Genomic DNA, 20836 nt, shown 5'->3' with positions numbered 1-20836 from the left:
GAATTTTACCTGCATATCTTCCAAAATGTGGTGCGCCGAAAGTAATCCAGCACCTAAAATTTAAAGGTCTGAGTGACGACTGACTGATCCTCGCACAAGACAAGCCGATTAATTTAAAAACTTGAAATTTCGACAGTACATAGGATTTGTGACGTATGGTACCACTAAGGAAGATTTTTTGGAAATTCTACGTGAAAGGGGCGGGAAGTACTTTAATAAAGTGGGTATATCTCTGAATGTCTTAGGCTTAGATGCTTGAAGTTTTATTTGGACTTCTCATTTAAAATAATTTGATACGTTTTTAAGGGTTTTTTGATATTTTAGTAAAAATGGGAAGATAAGAGGGGAAAATGAAATACAGGGGATGGGTTTGCAATTATTATAATCAAATGTCGATATCCCGGAAGATTTGAAGGTTAGGAACATGGAGTTTGGAATTCGGACTCATCATTTAACATAATTAGACACGTATTTCAGTTTTTAATTATTATTATTATTTTGACACAACTTGTGGGTTCCTGTCACCACGGCATGGCGCGTCCTCAGGTTGCGGATCGAGGAGAAGGCCTCTAGATATAGAGGTTAGCTGCGAATATACTGAATAAGCAGTCGCGGACAGACGACTAGGAGTGGTCCTCCAGCTTGGGGGTTTGGGTAAGGCTAACACCCTCATCCTGTAAAAAAAGATACTTGTTCAGAAACATACACAAAAGCCTCGGACAAGGACTGATAATTTGGCACGACATCAGCAAAAGAAAATGGACATGAGATTTGGAACATGGAATATTAGAAGTCTTTATAGGACAGGCGCGTTAAAATCTGTAACGAGTGAGTTAGAGAAATACAGGATGGACTTAGTAGGAGTTCAGGAAGTTAGGTGGGAAGGAAATGGATCTGAGAATTCCGGAAATTTTACGTTCTTTTACGGGGAAGGAAATAAAAATCACCAGTTAGGAACAGGGTTTTTCGTTCACAAACGAATATTACCAGCAATTAAACGGGTTGAATTTGTTACTGACAGACTTTCTTTTATTACTCTGAAGGGACGGTGGTGTGACATTATTGTTTTAAATATATATGCTCCAACTGAAGATAAGGGTGACGATATAAAAGACAGTTTTTACGAAGAAGTGGAACGGATATTTGACCAACTCCCGCGATACCATATGAAGATTCTATTAGGGGATTTCAATGCGAAGGTAGGACGAGAGGATATTTTTAAACCGATTATAGGGAACGAAAGTTTGCATAAGGAAAGTAATGACAACGGTGTTAGACTCGTGAACTTTGCAACATCCAAAAGCCTAATCGTGAAGAGTACAAAATTCCCACATCGCGACGTTCATAAATACACTTGGACATCACCAGACGGAAAAACACATAACCAAATTGATCACGTTTTAGTAGATAGAAGAAGACAATCTAGCATAATTGACGTTTGGTCGTTTAGAGGGGCATATTGTGACACTGGTCACTACCTGGTAGTAGCGATAATACGGGAGAGATTATCGTTGAATAAAGGTAATATTCAATGTCCAAAAACGGAGAGATTTAATTTAAAGAAATTAGAAGAGAGCCAGGTAAGAGAGGAATACCAGATTGAAGTTTCGAATAGATTCTCGGTTTTAGAAGACTCGGAGTGCACTAGTGTTGAGGATACTTGGATTGAAATTAGAGATAGCATTAAAAGTTCAGCAATAGAAAAATTGGGACACGCGGAAATACGTAGGAACAAACCATGGTTCGACCAAGAATGCATTAAACTAGCAGAGAAGAGAAAACAGGCAAAATTACGGTGGCTGCAAAAACCGAATGAAACAACTACACAAAATTTCGCAGATATCAGGCGGGAAACTTCCAAAACTTTTAGAACAAAGAAACGCGATTTTTTGAAAGCTAAAATTAAGGAACTTGAAGATAATAGTAAAAATAAAAATATTCGGGACATGTATAAGGGGATCAGCGAATTTAAGAAAGGCTATCAACCTCGTGCTTATATATTAAAGAAATCTGACGGAACAGTTCTCACCGATACGGATAGCCTCTTAAATAGATGGAAAGATTTCTTTGACGATTTGCTGAACACGCAGCCAAAAACAAATGTGCATGGAGAAAAGGAGATACACACCGCAGAACCGTATATTCAAGAACCCAATCGAATAGAAGTGGAAGCCGCTATAAAGAAATTGAAGAAACACAAATCTCCGGGTGTAGATGAAATTCCGGCTGAGTTAATTTTAGCTGGAGGCGAAAAATTGTGGAACAAGATACACAAACTCATTCTCCTTATCTGGAACAAGGAAGAATTGCCACAAGAGTGGAAAGAATCAATCATTGTTCCAATTCACAAGAAAGGCGACAAAACTGACTGTAATAATTATCGAGGCATTTCTCTTCTGTCAACATCCTATAAAATCCTTTCAAATATTCTGTTAGCAAGATTGACCCCATATGCAGATGAAATTATTGGAGATTATCAGTGCGGATTTAGACGAAATCGATCAACTATCGACCAAATATTTACCATTCGCCAAATACTCGAAAAGAAGTGGGAATACAATACCCCGGTACATCAACTATTTATTGATTTTAGAAAGGCTTACGACTCGGTTAGGAGAGAAACATTATACAACGTTCTTACAGAACTTGGAATACCGAGAAAGCTAATTAGATTAATTAAGATATGTTTAAGTGAATCCCAAAGTAAAGTCCGGGTAGGAAAATTTTTGTCCACGAGCTTCCACGTCGAAAATGGCCTGAAACAAGGAGATGCGTTGTCTCCATTATTATTTAACTTTGTGCTGGAATACGCCGTAAGGAAAATCAAAGATAGCAACCAGGGCCTAGAGTTGAACGGCATTCACCAGGTTATGGCATATCCTGATGATGTAAATTTAATAGGGGATGATAGGAGAACAGTAGAAATAAATGCAGAGATCTTATTAAACGCTTGCAGGGACATGGGTTTGGAAGTAAATGCAGAGAAAACTAAATACATGGAAGTGCGTCGGGACCGTAATACGGCAAATTGTGGAGGCGTTAAAATATTAAATAATGCTTTTGATAAAGTGGATAGTTTCAAATATTTAGGATCAATATTAACAGACGAAAATCATATTCACGAAGAAATTAAATGTCGACTAAAAGCAGGGAATTCGTGTTACTATTCGGTTCAAAATCTCTTGTCGTCGCGAATTCTGTCGAGGAATTTGAAGCTTAAAATATATAAAACGATAATCATGCCTGTTGTTCTGTATGGGTGTGAAACATGGTCGCTTACTCTGAGGGAAGAACATAGACTGAAAGTATTTGAGAACAGGATCCTGAGAAGAATATTCGGACCCAAGAGGAACGAGAATGGGTAATGGCGGAAGCTTCATAACGAGGAACTACATAGTTTATACGGTTTACCCAACATTGTTAGGGTCGTCAAGTCTAGGAGGCTTAGGTGGGCAGGTCATGTAGCTAGAATGGAAGAAAGTAGAAACGCTTTCAAAGTCTTGACTGGTAGACCCATAGGAAAACGACCATTAGGAAGACCTAGGCGCAGATGGGAGGACAATATTAAGATGGATCTCGCAGAGATAGGAATACAAAGTAGAAACTGGATGCAATTAGCTAAGGATAGAAGTCAGTGGAGAGCTTTTGTGAACGCGGCACTGAACCTCCGGGTTCCATAGGCCATAGAGTTAGTTAGTTAGTTTTTGACACAACTTAGAATGGAAGAAATAGGGCGGATACGCGGAAAGGGGTGAAAAGCATTTTAATAAGATGGCCACATCTCCGAATCCCTTAAGCTTAGAAACTTGATGCTTTGTATTTAGGCTCCTCATTCAAAATAATTTGCACGTGTTTCACTGATTTTTGATATTTTAGTAAAAATTTGAAGAAAAGAGGGGCAAAGGAAAAAAAGTTTTGGTTTGAAGGTTAGAAACATGAACTTTTAATTTAAAATAATTAGATAAATAGTTAAGCTTACTTATTTAAATATATGTCCTAGAAGGGAAGAAGAAGGGTGCTGACGGCGATGGAGGGAGAATGGAGGTGGTAAAAATTATGAATTGAAATGAAAATGAAATCTTTCAGTTTAACGTCCCACGATTATGTTTATAAGGCTAAGGGAGATCGGTGGTAAAAGTTAGTAGACACGTGTCCGAGAGTTTTTGAAAATTCCGTATATTAGAGTCAAAGAGGCTCAATTGTTGGTCTGACAGTGAAGCGAGTACGTTTAGAACTAGTTGAAACGTTTAGAAAGTACGTAGTTCATCTCTGCTGCATGGGGTCCTTGGTTCGATCCCAGCTATCGCCAAGCGGGCTTTGTGGTAGACAAACCGTGTGCATGTGTTTTCTCGGGGCTGTCCCGTTTCCTCCCACTTACTTTATTCCACTATTTCATTCATTTTTCATCATCAGCGTCTTCTCACCCTGGATGGATAAACGTGGGACGTTAAACTAAATGTTTCATTTCATCTTAATTTCCATGTACAAGTACCTGCTTCTTGAGTTATACATAATATTTTCAATCTGTGAACAATGCTAAACTAGTGTATTAATATAGGTTGCTGACGTTATAGTGCCTACAATTCTCCGCAGAATTTGATATTTATGAATTCTGATAGAACAACTTCGTGTAGGCTTTGCTTTGGAAGTAATTGGGAAATACGTGACTTGTTAAACAATGCATGCTGGAAAGTATCTCTCATCCATGTTCGCGAATAGTTTGTTTTCTGCATTACTACTCCCTGAATACAGCGTGGGTGTAAAGTCAGTTCTTATTTGTAACAATGAATATTTCTAAAACTAAACAAACTATCACAGTTTTATTTTCATCGAATACATTATTAGAGTGCACCATTTGGTTATTAAGTTACATTTCAACCTATGCACCCGCATTTTCCACAACTTCTAAAATGTTAACAGTATCACACGCCAGCTAAGCTGATGCTAGTTTCTAGGATAATCTAGGTTAAAAATAGGTATTGACTTTACAACCACCGTGTATATTCTGAAACTGTTAAATTATTCCTCGTCTTCCTGCTATTTTTTATAGATACATTGCTTTCATCAATTTCTAATTTACAACGGCAGGGTTGGCTGCTTTAAACAGCTGTTTTTTTTTTTTTTTCAAAAAACCAACAGGTTTAAATCAAAAAAGAAAAAAGAACGAAAAATGCTTTAAATCGTGTGAACTTCATGGTAACGTCTCCACATATCACACCATCTGCATTACGTTTATCTACTTCTCACCTTTTAATCAAGGGGTCCCGTGTTCAATTCTCGGTCGAACCACAACCCATCTTTCAAGTGTAAACCAAGTAGCGATTCGAGGTGTCCCTTTAAGCGAAAGTCTTCTCCGTGATAACTTTGTTATTTCATAAGGATAAGCCTAAACATACGAAACGAAACCAAATTGTATATTTCTACTTGCCTGAATGCCTGTTGTTTTATAAAGAAGCCAAGGTTGCTTAAATATATTGATAGAAATTGGCAAAATGTATCAACTGCCTACGTAGCTTCCAACATCAGCTTGGATTACACTTTGTTTTAATTTTGTTGAATGTTATCTACATAACAAATTTGTCATTTAATATGATACGTTGACCTTAAAATTTTACATACAAATACATTTAAACTAATAATAGGATTTTCCCAATGGCTAAGGCGGAAGTTTCACGATTTATATGTAATTCTGTAATGTTTTTACTTCTGTAACTACTTATCTTTTTGTCCTTCTGAAATGACTCTTGACAATTATATGAACAACTAGGCCTATGTAAAGATCAGTATAACGTATTTTTATCAGGAGTCCTTCGTGAGTGAGTCGACAATCTCACTTCTGACCAATTAGTCCCGGTTTCGTGTCGAAATGGACAATTTCTCTTGGATGTAAGCCGAGATGCGGTTTGGATTCCCTTTCAGCATAATAACACCAAGACGGAACAAATTAATTTCTGTCCATATTTAATACAAATACATAGAGTAAATTATTCAAACAAAAAAACTGTTTTTTTCAATAAAAACCATGGTTTTTGCCAACCCTGTACAACTGCTTGAAAATTAGTATGCAACTTTTCTTTTATTGGAAAAATAAAACGTCAGTGCAAATATTAATTTTTGAGGATGCGCCAATTGCAACTGACTCTGTGACACTGTCGTCTAAAATCAATGTAATTAGTTTAAGGGCATCAATTGTATGCTCTAAATTTCCATTACTATTACTTGAGTGCTTAATGTGTATTTCATTACAGGTCTAAGAAATGAAAAACTGGGAGGTCACAGGTTAGAAGCCATCACAAGAAACATCATGAAAAAGACAAGTGCAATAGCTGAGCAATTTAGTTGGCACGGTGCAAAAGGAAAGAGCTTTCCTCGTTAATCACCAACGCAATAATAGGTAAGAAACTCTCCCCACTGTTCTTTAATCTCATTTTCAGAGTGGAAAAGAATATAGAAGTTGTCATTTGAAGAGGGATACACTATGTTTAAAATATTGTTTAAAAAAAAAGAAAACATTCTGGTGCCCTTTTTATTTTCTTCGCTTTAAATACTTACTATTGTGCCATGAATACTTCTCAGAATCATCTTCCTGTAAACTTTATTTCCCAAAAGCATATACTGCAACCGCTGTTATAACATTTAAAAGGCTTTGGAAATCCTTATTTTAGCAAAATGTGCAATTTTCCTGTCCTCAAGTGACACGTTACATTTAAGTGTCCGTAGAAGAGAGAGCTGAATATGTATAAAATATAGTTCATCCTTTTACTGAATTGTTCTGTCATGTTGGTAGTTTTCTTGAGCATTTCACGATTAATTCGTACATTATCAAAATTATTCATTTGTATAAGGCAAAGTAATATGCATGGCCTGCTCCGTGGCAAAGAAATCGAGCAAGGTAGCGGTCATCAAAGCCTTAGTAACCATCTCGGCATTCATCTGGTGCGACTGAGGGAAAAAGAATGATCGGACCCAGATTTGAGATCGGAGCCTTCGGAATGAGACGCTAGTTCTTCATCAACTCAAATGCTGCCACATGTTTTCAAATTATTATTATTTTTAATATTAGGTTTAATATTTATAAAATGCTATACTTTTAAAAATAAAAGTGCGACAACTTCAACATGTTACAACGTCCGTAATTAAGCTACAGTCTGAGGTATGTCACTTTCAGCTGTAGCTGTTGTCTTCCTTGCCCTTTACACTTTCTTCAGGATGTTACTTTTGTAACACATTATTGTGTTCACAAGCTGCTGTAGGTCCTACACAAACATTTTAAATATTTTTGTAAGTTTAAGATGTAATAATTGATCTCTAATCATTCCCTGCTGTTATTATGTTATTAAACACTGCCTATTATTTTTATTTTCAGAAACTGCAACACGAGAGAAACGTAACTAACGATGAGATCGCGTAGATTATTGGGATTTAGCTTCAACATGCCATGCAGAGACGAACCAGAAAATCAGTTAAGAATTCAGCTGCAGTTCCACAGAACTTGAACTGACAATTCGCAGCGTCGAAATTAGAGTTAGTTGTAGTAGTAGGGGTCCCGTTATGCGCGAATGACTCATCCTCACTCTCTTTTATGACCGGGGTCAAAGGTCAATGACCTGGCCCGGGGTCAATGACCTAGGGGTACCTAGGACCACCCCCTCTAAATTTTGGCAGGGGTACCTTGGCCCACTCCCTAAATTTTGGCACAAGTACATAGGACCACCCCCTTAAATTTTGGAAATTGCCAAATCTAAAAATTTAGTATGGTAGCCTAGGACCCTAGTATGTACCTCTATTAGTATTGGGTGTCTATGTCGTTCCCTTTCATGGGTAAAAAATTGCCAAAAATTCAAATTTCGGGGTTTTTGACCTAATTTATCCCCTTTGATGAGGTATTATTACCCTATATAGTTATATGGGCGTATACAGGGGTCCATTACCTTTCATAAGATATGGGAACATTAATGCAACCCTTTAAATTTTTGGGAGGGGTACCTTGGCCCACCTCTTAAATTTTAGAAATTGATCAATTTAAACATTGGGTATTATAGTACTGGACCCTAATATGTATTATGATAAATTTGGGTGGTCCACCTCGTTCCCTTTTAGGGGTACAAAATTGCCAAAATATAAACGTAAGCAATACGTTGTACCACGTGTTTGGTTTTTGGTCGATTTTATCCCTTTTGATGAGGTCCTATTACCTTATATGGTTATGTACATTGTTTATTTCCTATCATAAGACATAGGTACATTTGTGCACCCCTTTAAAAATTTGGGAGGGGTACCTTGGCCCACCCCTTAAATTTTAGAAATTGCCCATTTTACACATTTGGTATAATAGTATAGGACCCTAATATATATTACTATAAATTTGGGTGGTCCACCTCGTTCCCTTTCATGGGTACGAAATTGCCAAATTTTTAGTACAACCACCTGTTTCGTTTTTGACCTAATTTATTCCCTTGGATGAGGTCCTATTACCTTATATGGTTATATGGTCATGTATAGGGGTCAATTTCCTATCATAAGACATAGGTACATTTGTGCATCCCCGGGAGGGGTACCTTGGCCCACCCCTTTAATTTTGGAAATTGCCCAGTTTAAACATTTGGTATAATAGTATAGGACCTAATATAAATTTGGGTGGTTCACCTCGTTTCGTTTTAGGGGTACGAAATTGCCAAATTTTAGTACAACCACGTGTTTCGTTTTTGACCTAATTTATTCCCTTGGGTGAGGTCCTATTACCTTATATGGTTATGGCAAATATTATGTTCACGAATCGACCAAATGAACGATTATTTTCATGATGAGCTAAATGTGACCATAGTCAAATCATTAGGCTCAAATCATGAAGTGGTGATGCGTACAGTCCTCGAAGAGTAGATGGTGCTGTTACGTAAAAAGAGTACATTCCATGTTCCTCGCAACATGGTGTATCTAACGCAAACGGAATGGAACAAATTCATCAGCGTATTTCAGTGTGTTAAACATGCAGTGGAAGTGTGCAACAAAACAAGTATATTACGGAAAAAGTACTATTTTGAAAAATGTGTGATGCATATTGTACAACATGTATCTAGATATTGTGATGGTTGTCAACATCGTTCGTGGGGGCATACCTGTATTGATAAACAGTTTATTTGTGATCAAATGGACATTGAGTTTCCACCAATTGATATTGCAATATACCTTAAAAGACTTCAATTGGAATTAAAATTATATGCTAAAGACAAACTAGTGCAACAAGTTCAAAAATACATTGTATCGACAATATCCAGAACCACTATCTGGTATGGATGTATGTGGAGTGTAATAAAATGATTCATTTCAATGAATTGTGTTTTTTTCATTTCAAGTACAACCCCATGTTCTGACGTGTACTATTGCACCACAATGTTGCCAGAGGTTTTAGTTCTAAACAGTTTCGGTTCTTTACTAATGAGTGCACAAACTTTTAAAAATGTCAAACCAAAATTTTGAAACAAACATTTCAAAAAAAATTCAAACGAAAAAATTTCAAACCAAATTTTCTTCTAAGCAGTTCCGGTTCTTCACTAATGAGTGCACAAACTTAAAACTTTGAAACCAAAATTTTTCCAAACAAAAATTTCGAAACAAAAATGTTCAAACAAAAAATTTTAAGCAGAAAAAAATTCGAACAAAAAATTTCAAACAAAATTTTTTTGTTTTGAAACGAAAAAATTTTAAACAAAAAATTTCAAACAAAAAAATTTTGAAACAAAAATTTCAAAACAAAAAAATTCAAACAAAATTTTCAAACAAAAAAATTTTGAAACAAAAATTTCAAACAAAAAATTTTCAAACTAAAAAATTTTACGTTTCACGGTTAACCGTCAAACTTTATCCGGTTTTTAACTATTCGATTAACAAATAAACGGTTTTGATCATATTTATCAGTGAGTGCAAAATGTTAAACGAAACCAAGATTTTTAAATGTTAAACAAAACTTAAAACTGAATGCAGCAAAGATTTGAAAATCAGCAACCAATCAGATTGCACGAAAGATAGTAATCAGCCAATCAGATTGCACGAAAGATAGTGATCAACCAATCAAATTGCATCAACAATAACTTTGCCAGTGTTGTAGCATGTATTCCCTTAAGACTATGAGTCATAAGATTCAATAAGGTTAGCTATGTATCCCTGTACACTACCTCATCAAGGTCAACCACGTGGTACATCGTATTGCTTACGTTTATATTTGGCTGTAATAATCAATACCAATGACGCATTCTCAAATTATCCTACAAAGTTTAAATGTACCAATGTCCTGGAGTCCTAATCCCATCATAGGTCAATAACTGATCATGTGATCATACTAATATTTCACAATGATTTACCCAATGAACAATTACCAATTATTGATTTGACAATAAGAAATGTACCCTCCCAAAATTTAAGATTGGTACACAAACACACCTGTGTCTTATGAAAAAAGTAATAAATCCTGTACTTATTCAATAATAAAGCCGGTCAATAACCTTTAAATTTTGAATATTTGGCCATAAGAGGAATACCAATGGGTCCTAGAAAACGTTTACCGAATTTTGTTATTTGATAATTCCCAAATTTAAAAGGGAACATAAACATATAAAGGTAATAAACCATATAACGTGTTAAATAGGTGTCAATAACCTCCGAAATTTGATTTTTGGTAGTTCTTTACCCATAAAAGGGAACGAGGTGGATCATCCAAATTTATAGTGGTACATATTGAAGACCTGTACGAAGATACCAAATGCTTATATTAAACAATTTCTAAAACTGAGTGCATGAGCCAAGATACCCCTCCCAAATTTTTAAAGGGTGTATCAATGTACCCATGTCTTATGATAGGAAATGAACCTATATACATGACCATATAACCATATAAGGTAATAAAACCTCATCAAACTGGAGAAATTGGGCCAAAAACCAAATACATGGTACAACATATTGCTTATGTTTATATTTTGGCATTTTTTTTACCCATGAAAGGGAATAAGGTGGACCACCCAAATTTATCATGATACATATTGAGGTCATGTACAATAATACCGAATGCTTAAATTGGAAAATTTCCAAAATTTAAGGGATTGGCTATGGACCCCTATACATGACCATATAATCATATAAGGTAATAGGACCTCATCCAAGGGAATAAATTAGGTCAAAAACGAAACACGTGGTTGTACTAAAATTTGGCAATTTCGTACCCCTAAAACGAAACGAGGTGGACCACCCAAATTTATATTAGGGTCCTATACTATTATACCAAATGTTTAAACTGGACAATTTCCAAAATTAAAGGGGTGGGCCAAGGTACCCCTCCCGGGGGTGCACAAATGTACCTATGTCTTATGATAGGTAATTGGCCCCTATACATGACCATATAACCATATAAGGTAATAGGACCTCATCCAAGGGAATAAATTAGGTCAAAAACGAAACAGGTGGTTGTACTAAAAATTTGGCAATTTCGTACCCATGAAAGGGAACGAGGTGGACCACCCAAATTTATAGTAATATATATTAGGGTCCTATACTATTATACCAAATGTGTAAAATGGGCAATTTCTAAAATTTAAGGGGTGGGCCAAGGTACCCCTCCCAAATTTTTAAAGGGGTGCACAAATGTACCTATGTCTTATGATAGGAAATAAACCCTGTACATAACCATATAAGGTAATAGGACCTCATCAAAGGGGATAAAATCGACCAAAAACCAAACACGTGGTACAACGTATTGCTTACGTTTATATTTTGGCAATTTTGTACCCCTAGCAGGGAACGAGGTGAACCACCCAAATTTATCATAATACATATTAGGGTCCAGTACTATAATACCCAATGTTTAAATTGGGCAATTTCCAAAATTTAAGGGGTGGGCCAAGGTACCCCTCCCGGGGTGCACAAATGTACCTATGTCTTATGATCGGAAATAAACCCCTGTACATAACCATATAACCATATAAGGTAATAGGACCTCATCAAAGGGGATAAAATCGACCAAAAACCAAACACGTGGTACAACGTATTGCTTACGTTTATATTTTGGCAATTTTGTACCCCTAAAAGGGAACAAGGTGGACCACCCAAATTTATCATAATACATATTAGGGTCCAGTACTATAATACCAAATGTTTAAATTGGGCAATTTCTAAAATTTAAGGGGTGGGCCAAGGTACCCCTCCCAAACTTTTAAAGGGGTGCACAAATATACCCATATCTTATGAAAGGGAATGGACCCCTATACATGACCATATAACTATATAGGATAATAACACCTCATCAAAGGGGATAAAATCGACCAAAAACCAAACACGTGGTATAACGTATTGCTTACGTTTATATTTTTGGCAATTTTGCACCCCTAGAAGGGAACGAGGTGGACCATCCAAATTTATCATAATACATATTAGGGTCCTGTACTATAATACCCAATGTTTAAATTGGTCAATTTCTAAAATTTAAGGGGTGGGCCAAGGTACCCCTCCCAAAAATTTAAAGGGTTGCATTAATGTACCCATATCTTATGAAAGGTAATGGACCCCTGTATACGCCCATATAACTATATAGGGTAATAATACCTCATCAAAGGGGATATTTAGGTCAAAAACCCCGAAATTTGAATTTTTGGCAATTTTTTACCCATGAAAGGGAACGACATAGACACCCAATACTAATAGAGGTACATACTAGGGTCCTAGGCTACCATACTAAATTTTTGATTTGGCAATTTCCAAAATTTAAGGGGGGTGGTCCTATGTACCCCTGCCAAAATTTAGGGGGTGGGCCAAGGTACCCCTGCCAAAATTTAGAGGGGGTGGTCCTAGGTACCCCTAGGTCATTGACCCCGGGCCAGGTCATTGACCTTTGACCCCAGTCATAAAAGAGAGTGAGGATGAGTCATTCGCGCATAACGGGACCCCTACTACTGTTGTGGTAATCAAAAGTGAGATTATACAGAAGCAAATAAGTATTAGCGTGTCAGTGACATAATTTTCTAGAACAAGTTTATCAAGTTAAAATGTGAATTTCTGATATTTGAGAAGATTGTTCTTAATGTATAGAAACAAATAATACGAGCAGCATGAAGATGCTGCAGAAGAGAATTTAAATAAATAAAGCCAGAATAGTGTACATTTATATTTTTATTTAACTACTAACCGATATATATGTATATTTATTATAGTGGACAGTGTAAATTATAACTACATAATGTTAGCTTGCTCTCATAATTTTAACTTTTTTTCCCTTAAAATCTTATTTATGCACAGAATGTTTCTGGGTGTTCCACTGCTACTACTGGTATGTGGCCACGCCGTGTATGTATGTTGGGGTGTCTTATGTCATATTGCGAGGTTCAGACTGCAAATTAGTCTTCACAATCATCGCGTGCCAGTTTTCAAAGCGGCTATATTGGATTTATTATTTTTAAGATGGGAAAAGGATTGCCAACAATTGTTTCTTGAATTGGATGTCTAAACCTCAATCTTTTTTTTTTTTTTTTTTTTTTTTATGGATCCAATACAGCCGCTTTCAAAACTGGCAGGCGACGATTGTGAACACACTGATATCCAGTTGAATCTCGTAAGCCACATAAGGCACCCCAACATATATGCACGGCGTGGCCACATACCAGTAGCACCAGTGGCCACATACCAGTAACACCCAGAAACCATTTGTGTAAATAAGATTTTGAGTTAAAAAAATCTTAAAGTTATGAGAACAAGCTAACATTATGTAGTTACAATTTACACTTTTTTTTTGTCTGAGTCTGTGGGCCGCAATGGTTTCTCGTCATGAAGACAGAGTGAGGCAAAGGCGTCTAAGCAGGTAAAATTGGACAGAAGAATATTGTTTTCTTCCAGCTGCTATGTCACAGTTTGGCCGCCTTGTTTTCGACCCGCTATTTGTTCCCAGGAAGAAGCCATTAGATATATATAGAGTGACGCAAAAGGCCGGAGCCCATAGGCCAACTCGGTTACTATTGCAGATATGAAAACAAGGTAAGATATGTAAGGACATTTTTAAATTCCAGCAACACTTTTGTTTTTGTACTAGTGTACCGCTCAATAAAGAAAATGCGTTACCATACATCATGTTGGGCTACACGAATAAAAGTATGTGTGGTTTAAAATTAGCTACACCGAGAAGAATTGAAAGGAGACACTGTGAAGGATAAACATCCAAATGCAATATCTACGCCAGTGGCGTAGCAACCACGGTGTTGGGGGGGGGGGGGCGAGCAGATACAAAGGAAGCGAAATTGGGTCTTGCACTATATTTTTCATTGTGTCTTTCCGTTCCCTTTGGTCCAAATAATTTCAAACCACACTTTCTTTCATTCAGTGTTATCCAACAGTGGCAGCGTTGTACTTCTCGTTACTATTGGGCGATATACTAATATAAATACAAAACTTGCTGCATTTTAAAATTTCCTTCTATATCTTACCTTGTTTCCGTATCTGCAATAGTAACCGAGTTGGCCTATGGGCTTCGGGTTCTATCATGTACAGAAAATATTCCCTAAATATTTTGTCATGTACAGAAAATATTCCCTAAATATTTTGTCATGCACAGAAACTATTCTCTAAATATTTTCTGAGATGTAAAAAAAAATATTCACTAAATATATTTTGGCATATGTAGGAAAATATTGTCTGTCTTACTGGTAAATAATTTTAAAATATTCCATGAGAAACATTTTAAAAACCATTCCGTTAACATTGTATAAAACGTTTCAAATACATTTTCAGTAATGTTTGGAAATCGTACAGGAAATATTTTTTGGAAAACTTCTCTAACGGCGTATAAAATATTTCTAAAACGTTTTTGAGTATATTCAGAGAATGTTTACAGTATTATGTGGAAAATGTTTTCAACAACATATGGAATATATTTCCTTAAGGGAAGTAGGATACATTTTCTGAAGGAAAATGATGGCACGTTTTAGAAACGTTTTGAAAATATTTCATTGCTGTGTGGGTCCTTGTAAACCACAACATGGGCGCCCTTGTCGAATTGTTGAACTTTGTCTAGATTTATATTGTGACAAGTTGTTGAGGAGCACATGCACAGAGGGTTGCGAGGGAAGTGCAGTACACCATAATTACCCGCCTCTTTGCTACTATCTACTGCAAGTAGAACGTTAAAATTCTATTTAGCTTCGACGACCAATGATTAACGACAATAGACTTGCTAAATCAATTATTATTTGGAGACTGTTTGACTTCTGTTATTATTATTATTATTATTATTATTATTATTATTATTATTATTATTATTATTATTATTATTATTATTAATATTAATAATAATAATAATAATAATAATAATAATACTTTTCACATTTCTTCGTCTTGCTAATTAAATTTTCATTCAAAGTGCTCCCCTCAAAACGTAGTGCCTCTAGACTCAGGCCTAGTGGTAAATCAAACTCTGCCTAGTCGTCTATTATGTTTTGTTCTTTGGGTATTAGTCATTTATATTAATAACCAGATTAGCAGCCATTCCTTATGCCAAACGAATCATTTCCGGATACGTTTATAACTATAATTATTATCGCGTAACGGGACTTATAATATTGTATTCTTAGTCCGTCCGTCCGTTACTCCTACGATAACTCTTGGACAAATGCCAAATTGTTATATTCTGTTTTTGCAATAGATGTGTGGAGCGATTATGGTATCTCGTCCGAGTTCGTTAACGGAGACGATTAATCAACCGGACATGGTAAAAATCAACCATTTCCGGTTTTAACGTTGCCATTATAGAGCGAAACCCATAATAGATAGGGAGAATGGGTTTTCTCAAATCGATTAATTGTTCCAATATCTTCCATGCCCATCCTTAATACTGTATTAAAACCGGAAGTGGTAGAAATCCAGTACGACTTCCGGTTTCAATATTAATCTATATAAAGAAAACCGATAAGAGAGTAAGTTCGATTTCCTTGGAATCGACTTAGCGTTTTAAGAATAGTTCGCATTTTCTCTTTTAACACTTTATTCAAATCGGTAGTGGCAGAAATCAACCATTTCCGCTTTCAGTGTTGATCGCCATAGAATAAAAACGATAATAGATAGCGAAAAGTGTTTTTGTAATCAATTTAGCATTTCAAATATATGTACTATCTCCCCTCTTAACCCTCTATTTAAACCAGAAATGGCATAAATTAACTACTTCCGGTTTAAGCGTTGATTACTATAAGGTAAAAGGGTAATAGGTAGGGAGAAGCGGTTTTCTGTAATCAATTGTGTCCCAAGAATAATATTCCATCTCGACTCTAATCTGTTTACTAAAACCAAACCTGGTACACATGTACCATTTTTGGTTTCCAGACTAATTTGAAGAAAATATTGGCAAGCTCCACTTATTGTCTTTACAGAATTATTATTATTATTATTATTATTATTATTATTATTATTATTATTATTATTATTATTATTATTATTATTATTATTATTATATCTTAAGGAAAGAAGTAAAGGACGGAAATATGTTGTTGACAAAACCAAATATATATTGATGGGATTCTTTGTGGCTAAGTGGTTAGAACTTTGCTGCCCTTGCAGGAGTCGGGTTCGATTTCCGGTGGCAGGTACTGTGGTTTGTAGATCTACGTCCCATGTAGCCTAGTAGCGTAGGTGTTGAAATGAAGTTGAACTCTAAGTAATAAAAATGAAAAATAAAATGAAATCTTTAAGTTTTACGTCCCACGGTTATGCCGGTTAGGCTAAAGGAGACAGTGATGATGAGAAATGAATGAAATGGTGGAATGAAGAAAGTGGGAGGAAATGGGAGAACCCCGAGAAAACCCACGAGCACGGTGTTTGTCCACCACAAAGTCCACACGGAGCGAGGTGGGATCGAACTAGGGACCACAAGTACCGGTGTAAGTAATAAAAATATATAAACAAAAATATTGGTAAGTGGAAGAGTATTACTTGCGTCTAACAAAAGAATATAAATTGAGAAATTAATGATACAGGCCAGTTTGCAATCTCATTGATAGCATAGGATGATAGGACATTCGTTCTTTCCCTCTACGTTTCTTCTTTTTGAGCAGCAAAATAAGAAGAAGTGCTTGCTTACTATTAACAGCCATTTCTCAAATTGGAATAATTTGAGATGGTGGAAATGCTTCTACGAACTATACGAACCGGATAGTCGCCGAATGGACACTGAAATCTCGAAGTATGAACGGTTGTATGTGTGTTTCTGCGTGTTCCATGTATTTCTGTGTGTCCTGGCAACACCACTCATAACTTGGAAATAAAAGGAGGGGACAGAAAATAACAAGAAGCCTTGGTACCTGCTGTCGGTTGCTCGTGTTTTCACAAGCAGTGGCACAACTCAGTGTTTCCACTCAGTGGCCGCGAACGAAGGGGACCTAAGAGGTTCACCGGTAGCCACGAACAAAAATAGTGAGACGCTTTATTGCCCTTGCAAACTAGGGGCTCGTCCTATCGCCCTCGCACGCTACAATTGTGACGCGAAGGTGGAAGCAGCAGTACCGCATGTTGTCGCCAACAGCCATCAAAATTCTTTGCCGACTGCACAAAAGCCTTGTTTCGCTTTGGCGCACGTGTATTGCCCGTAATGGGAACTAGCCTACATTGAAAATTGATGCCACCATTTGTACCTGCCATTATAAGTTTTACATAGTACAGTAATGATACCTGTATCGGTGCTATCTGTCAAACACAAATAAAATTATCACCTTGGAGGCATTACTTCCTGAATCACCCTCGTACATCATTAGCTCTACAATTAGGTTTGGTTCAATGTTCGCAAACAGATGGAAAGCCGTTGATTTTCATTCCGTATCGTTAGTACCTGTATAATTATCCTCAACGTTTAATTTTGATCAGATTCGGAGTTCACTCATTAATCGAAGTTCTCAGGACTACATTTAAAAGTTTTGACCCAATGGACCATTTACAAAATGCCATAACTTCGAAATCAATAAATATCAGCGTAGAAAATTTGAGATAGCGAAGTCAGTAATCAGTATTTAGATAGAAGTGAAAAATAAAACGAATATGATAGAATGGTATATAACTTTCAGTTTTAGTTAATACAATTTGGTTGATTTTATATTTTAAAAATGCCCCTGCAGGCACATGTAATGAAATATAAAGAGTTGTTCAATTTGCCCGTGGAACTATGGTAATTAACTTTAAAATAAATAAATAATGCCTTACCTCTGTATATTGTAATGTATTAATTCTTCAGTTACAACTTTCAGTGACTGTGGGTGCGGAGAGCAACTTAGTCATTGACATTGCGCTCTAAACATCGTGTAGCCTGAGTTATAGCAGTTATACTTGTACAGACATGTCTTAACCAACTTGAGATATCATTACCCTTCAGACCATCACACAACGGAGCTTAGAACTGAATTCAAACTCACTGTCTTGCATCATATCACTGTCTGTTTCATCATATCGCCTGCTAAAATCACCTGACATTTACCCACTTACACGCCTCATTTCTAACTAATCACATAGCTATCTTTTATCAAACGCCGCAATAAGCAGATATATTTCTGTATCATCAGATAAGATTACAAGCTGTAACAAAAGTTATATTAAAAATTCAATTCGTGACGTTATATTTGGCCTAGACATTACTACACGCAAAGTGTATTAATAGCGTTTGCAAGTATATTGTCTGTGTAAAAAAAAAAAAAAAAAAAAAAAAAAACTATAATTACTTAGTTCCTGCATACGAGTTATCTCTAATCCTGATTCTGTACTTTATGTATTCCTCCAGATAGACGTCTGCTAAATTTCTAATTCTTCGTATAAACCTATGAACCATAGAAGGAAGAATCTACAGCTCCCTCATAGCTATCTATATAGGTATATGATTAGCGTACACTTCAAAGGTGCGGGAAATCTGGGTTCAATTCCTGGTGGGAGATTATGTGGATTGGATTCCACATTAATCTGTAGGTCTACGTCTCTGAACTCTATCAACCAACCAAGAAAAAATCTGTCGTAGACTACTTGGCCTAGTCTTACTTAGGTAAATTAGTGATGGGTTGATCTATCTACAAAGCCTATAGCAGCAAGACTAGATACGATGAAACAAATGTAGGAAAACTTTTTTGCAAAATATGACCACAAAAAAATAATCCTTAGCTCAGCCTACAGAAAAAGAAAACACCGTGAACCCAGCTTGCTAAATCAACAACAACTTGGTTTCTGGACGGTAACTTCACCTGCGGAAATTCTTGCAATTCTGGTACTCTTCTAACAAGTAAGAGATCTTTTTTTCAACTCGCGGTACGCATACTACCAATAGTACGTGAGCCGCTGCTAGGAGGTCGTATTAGTACTTAAGGTGGTATTAATAAGTAATACGCGCGTAGAAAGCATTCAGAACCTAGAGGTGGATCTAGCCCGGGAACGGCAGGGGCCTAGTCCCCCCCCCCCCAGTTTTTTGAGTGACAAAAATATTTGAACCTATCATTTATATATTTTTGAAACTTTAGAGTGAAGTCATGATATGTTTATCATAGTCTTGATTGTAGGTGCGCCCCCTTCAGTTTTAACCTTCTAGGTCCACCTCTGTCGGAATCATTGCTCAAGAGAAATTGACAATGACTGCAGTGTACCTAGGTATGCGTTGAATAAAAAAAAAAAAAAAAAAAAAATCAGGGAAATCACGGTTCAGTGTTTCCGCTGGGAATTGTGAAGAATACATTGTCATTTTCCCTAATGTGGATGAAGTAGTGTCGGATTTTGAATTGTAGCTGGAATGCAAGCAGGAAAAATTGCTTTTTTTTGGGGGGGGAGAAGAGCCTTATCCTGCAGGGACGTTTCTACATCCTAATGTAATTATTTGTGCTCTTTTGTGGGTAAGGGGCACAGTGGCTCAGTGGTAAAGCGTGGGATCCTGATTCGATTCCCGGCCACGTAAGTTTGTGGTAGACAACATCGTGTTTCTTGATTTTCTTGGGGTACTCCAATTTTCTCTCATATTCTCATTCCACCAATTCTTCCATCATCATTCACTTGCCTTACTCATAGTCTCCCTTAGCCTAAAAAGCATAACCATGGGATGTTAAACTGAAAGATTACATTTCATTTTTTTCTTTTGTTAATATATTTTACACATTATTTTCTATTTTACATAATATTTACACGAATATATACTTCAGCGTTATTTCCTCCGGGAAATTTTCTCCGGGGACCAATTTTGTCACTGATTAGCAAAATCAAGACCCATTTTCAGTGGCATATTTTTTTCCGAGAATATTTTTCCTGGGACATTCTTTTCGGAACGGCAGCCGATCAGGCCGGTAGCCAGCCCAAAAATGTAGGGAGGCCCGGCTGAAGTTAGGGAGGGCCCGATCCAACCATTTATAGTTTATCACCATATTATAGTGCATTTACAAGCCTACCGTGAAAATTTTAGGGGGGGCAGCGAAAATTTAGAGGGTCCAGCGTAAATTTAGGGGGCCCGGCCCCCCCTAGACCCCTCTGGATACGAGCCTGCAGCCGATACATATTTTAAAATGGGATCTGAATTGCTGTGGTGTGTTCAATGATTCCTCACCGGGAATCAAATCCTGGGTAGCAGCGAAGACTCACACACTAGGCAGGAGATTAGCGACCAGGCTGTAGGTAACAGCCTCAGAACCGATGTGTGCCAGATCCTGGGTTCAATTTTTGATGCTGGAACATCTAGTTCACTACAGCAGAACAAATCTCACTTTAAACTGTAAATCTTGTCCTGAATAACCTCGCTGTTTACAGAAGACGTTAATATAAATTAGTCAGTCAACCTAAGCTGCAGCAACTCGCATATACAAGACATTAT

The 20836-nt window shown here is 36.6% G+C and overlaps 1 protein-coding gene across 1 annotated transcript in view; it reads right to left on the bottom strand.

The window, feature by feature from the left end:
• The window catches only part of LOC145683234 (uncharacterized), a 44113-nt gene extending 25731 nt beyond the window's left edge, over positions 1–18382 (bottom strand). Inside the window, exon 1 of the mRNA XM_081754603.1 lies at positions 18211–18382. The gene's annotated coding sequence lies outside the window, so the exon portion shown is untranslated. The remainder of the gene's footprint in view (positions 1–18210) is intronic.
• Positions 18383–20836: the final 2454 nt, after the last annotated feature.

The sequence above is a fragment of the Thermobia domestica genome, chromosome 4 (assembly GCF_964235325.1).
Source record: "Thermobia domestica chromosome 4, izTheDome1.hap1.1, whole genome shotgun sequence".
In the NCBI taxonomy this organism is placed as follows: domain Eukaryota; kingdom Metazoa; phylum Arthropoda; class Insecta; order Zygentoma; family Lepismatidae; genus Thermobia; species Thermobia domestica.
The sequence above is the reverse complement of the archived record's forward strand: the minus strand, read 5'-3'. Positions and strand labels throughout refer to the sequence as shown.